We start from the raw sequence: 4,198 nt of genomic DNA, 5'->3' as shown, positions 1-4,198 counted from the left end.
TCAAAATATCCAGGGTGTACTGCCGGTCTACAGTGTCCAACGGGCACAATATTTCGGCGATCATGCATGTCGCCATCATCAGGTGAACTGACGGACTGAGCTCCAGTGAACGTGCCAGTACGGAGATCCGTACTCTATGGCTGCTCAGGGGGAACTGGGTTCGGTCGCGGCGGCGGCCGATTTAAATACCCTTCGCCAGCGGCGGACTCCCTCCGCCGTCCGCTTCCCGCGCCACGGTCGCGCGGTGGAACAGATTGCGACGGCGTCTGAGATGACGTCGGTGTGATGGCTCTGTCCGCCGTGGTCGTCACAACTGGGTACTCAGAATGGCAGATTCAACGTGCTCTGCCCCCAACCACTACAGCACAACCTGTGGAGATGGATGAAATCACGAGGGAGGAGGTAGGCACTGCGTTTATTCCATATACAGGCGCACTCACGGGGAAAATCGCCCGCATTTTGAAGAAACACCGGATCGGAACTGTGTTTTGCCCTCCGAATAAAACTCGTGCACTGGTGGGGAGCGCCAAAGATGACCTCGGTTTGAGGAAGGCCGGCGTGTACCAAATTCCGTGTCAATGTGGCAAGTCGTATATTGGTCAGACGATGCGTACCGTCGAGGATCGATGCCGTGAACACCAGAGGCACACTCGACTGATGTATCCGAGCAAGTCGGCGGTCGCTGAACATTGTTTGTCGGAAAATCACGCTATGGAGTATGAACGCACGAGGATTCTGGTACAGACGTCGAGATACTGGGACAGCGTTGTTAAAGAGGCCATCGAAATTCGCACCAATGACGACCTCATAAACCGTGACTGTGGCTATAATCTTAGCAAGGCTTGGGAACCAGCGATTGGGTTAATCAAGAGTAAATCAAGCAAACGTATGTTGTGACGACCACGGCGGACAGAGCCATCACACCGACGTCATCTCAGACGCCGTCGCAATCTGTTCCACCGCGCGACCGTGGCGCGGACGGTGGATGGAGTGCGCCGCGGGCGGAGGGTATTTAAATCCGCCCGCCGCCGCGAGCGAACCCGATTCCGAGCTGGGTTGCCGCGGGAGAAGGGCGTGCGCTCCGATGCGACGGGTGTGGCGGACGGCTGTCCGGCGGAGCTTGCTCCGTCGGCGACCCCATTCGGCCCCCCACCTATGACGACCACGCACACGGCAACGGAAGTGATTGGATCTGCTAAACGGACGAAGCCAGCTGCAACCGGCGACGCAGTTGCGTTGCTGATGCCCATCATATGCACCTCCACCATCACCACCACAACCATCATATCCACTGTCATCTGCCCCTCCCCTGCTACTCTCGGTCGCAGCTTCATTGATGCAGCCATCAATGAGGTTGCACCTAGGGCCAGGAATAGGGAAGTTTGCGCATCAGGGCCCCCTTCACGTGGGACAAGCCCGCGTGCGCCGCGCTCTAGGTCACGCTCCCCCCTACCCCCACCAGACCTGCCCTTGACATGCCGGACATACAGGACGCCGTCTGCGTCCCGCAACCGCTTCCGGCACCAGAAGAAGAGCTTGCGTCGTCGCTGATGACCGCCGCTGATATTCAGGAGGGCCTGCAAGAGCAATTAATTGCCCTCCGTGACGCTGCAGAGGAGGGGGGCCAGCAGGTCGACAGTGTTCGGCTGCAGGCCCTCCTCTATCCCAACATGATTGCCGCGGCCGACGACAGCGATGACGGGAACGTGATGGAGTTTGATGACGACCATCGGCGCCCGGTCGCTGAGCGTCGGAAGCGGCAGTCAGCCTCCTCCTCCGACTCTGAGGCCACTCAGCCTGCTGAACGCGGGCAGTCTAAAAAGAAGAAAGCCACTGTTGAGGCGGAAGGCTTCCAGGTGCCGCGTAAAACGGCACCCCGCTGTCAGTTCACCACGTCAGTTACGGATGTGTCTGTCCGCAACACATTTGCGGCCATTGATGGTGCCGCAGATACCCCACAATCATATCCCCCTCCCCCCCACCCTCAGCCACCCCCCTGCCCCCCACCCATCGTCATACAACACAAGGGGCCCTACAAAGAGCTCAAAGATATTCTCATTGCTCACACCGAATACCCCTTCCGCATAAAACGGTCAGGCAATGATAATACCGCCTGTTTGTCCAGTCCCCCACTGACCTCACTAAGACCCTTCACATCCTCAGCAAGCTCAATATAGGTATCTCAACCCCCCCCCCCCCAAAAAAGATCTACCGCCTCCGGGTCGTCGTCAGAGGGCTTCCCGTGGAGTACTCTGATGTTGACCTGAGGACGGCCCTAACGTCATTGAACATCACCCCTACAGTTATATCCAGAATCATTTCCCATCGAACCCGTCTCCCCACCCCACTCTTCTTCGTCTCCGCCCCTGACACGCCGGAGAACCGTCCCCTCCCTACCCTCCCCCTCCTCGATCACGTCAGCATCACGATGGAGAAGCCCTGCTCCAGGAGGATGACCCTGGTATGCTATCGCTGTCAGGGACTGGCGCACTTTGCGGGTGACTGCTCCCGTGAAGTGCGTTGCGTGAAGTGTGCCGGTGGTCACACCTCCTCGGAGTGCCCCAAACCCCGAGACGCCCCCCCCCCCCACCTGCGCCCGCTGTGGCGGAAATCACACGGGCAGCTACATGGGCTGCCCAAAAATCAAGTCGTTTAGGGCAAATCAAAAATCTGCAGGGCCCTCGGCTGCTGCCCGTCCGGGCACCAGTTACTCTGGTGCCCTGTGGGGGTTGGCACAGTGGGCTTACCCCCATCGTGCATCTCGCTCCCATCCCGCCCCTCTGGGCTCCTACCCACCCCCCTCCTCTCCATCCCTATCCCTCCCCCCCCCCCAACAGCCTTCCCTCGTCTCCACACCCAGCAGGCGTCATGCACTGCTTCCCCCTCCCCACAGCGGATGTCACGCTCTGTTGTCCCTTCCCTCCCCTCCAGCAGGTGCTAAGCTCTGCTGCCCCCTCTTCCACCCCGGTGCAATCTCAGCAACACCCTCTCCCCACCCCATCCGCCATTCCCACCTGCTTTGGTGACCTCTTCACCAATGTTGTCGAGGCCTTGATCTTGGCAATCTCCTCCACATTCAACTCCCTCCTCCAAACCATTCCACTCCAACTTGCCTCTGCCCTCTCCCAATCCATGTTCCCCACCACCACCACCCCTGTTCCAACCAGTCATGGCTGTTAGACACCACGGACTGACAGCCGTGATCTGGAATGCCAATGGCCTCTAAAAACAACAGGGCGAGCTCCGACAGTTCCTTTTTGATGAGGGGGTCGACATTTGCCTTGTTGCTGAGACGCACCTCAAACCTGGTGTTTTTGTCCGTGTAGCAAACTACTCCGGCTACAGGACAGACAGGCCCACCGCCTTTGGTGGCACGGCGGAGTACGTGCGTAGCTCCCTCCGCCACCTCCCCATCCCCCTCCCCCAACTTAACACCGTGGAAGCCACCGGCGTTGTAGTCCACATGGTGAGGGGTCCCATCACGTTCGTGGCTCTTTATAGACCACCACGAGGCCTTCTTGAAACACCAGACTATGAGGCATTGCTGTCGCTCGGCAACGACGTCTTCGTTGGCGGTGACTTCAATGCCAAACATGCTGCCTGGAACAGTAGATTAACCAACACATCTGGTTGTCGTCGCCTCCGGGTGGCTGAGCGGCAGCATGCCCGCACCGTTGGCCTGCATGACCCCACCATATTCCCTACTGGAGGTCGTCCCCCAGATGTCTTAGACATCGCAGTGGTGAAAGGTCTACCCCACCCCATCACTGCAGCCACCTGTAACGCTCTAGCCTCTGACCACCGGCCGGCCATCTGTTCCATCGATCTCGTTGGAATCACGACCACGCCGAGTGAAGGCCTGAACATTCACAGTATTGACTGGCAGTCCTACCAGCGAAGGGTCGAAGCAGCCCTACCCACTATCCCTGCTGCCGAACAGACGGACGCAGATCGCACCCTCATACACCTCACTACCATCGCCCTAGATGCTGCAGTGGCAGCGACCCCTCACCGTCCACATCAATCCCCAGACCATCTGTGTCCACTCCTCCCCCCCTCCCCACATCCTTGCTCTCATCACTGAGAAAAACTGGACCATCCGAGAATGGCAGCTCACTCGGAACCCGGCAACCAATCGCCTCATCAATAGACTACAGCGCCAAATCAAGGCTGCGGTAGAAAACCACCGCAATCAGGC

Source organism: Schistocerca serialis, chromosome 8 (assembly GCF_023864345.2).
Source record: "Schistocerca serialis cubense isolate TAMUIC-IGC-003099 chromosome 8, iqSchSeri2.2, whole genome shotgun sequence".
In the NCBI taxonomy this organism is placed as follows: Eukaryota; Metazoa; Arthropoda; class Insecta; order Orthoptera; family Acrididae; genus Schistocerca; species Schistocerca serialis.
Note: the sequence above shows the minus strand (reverse complement) of the source record.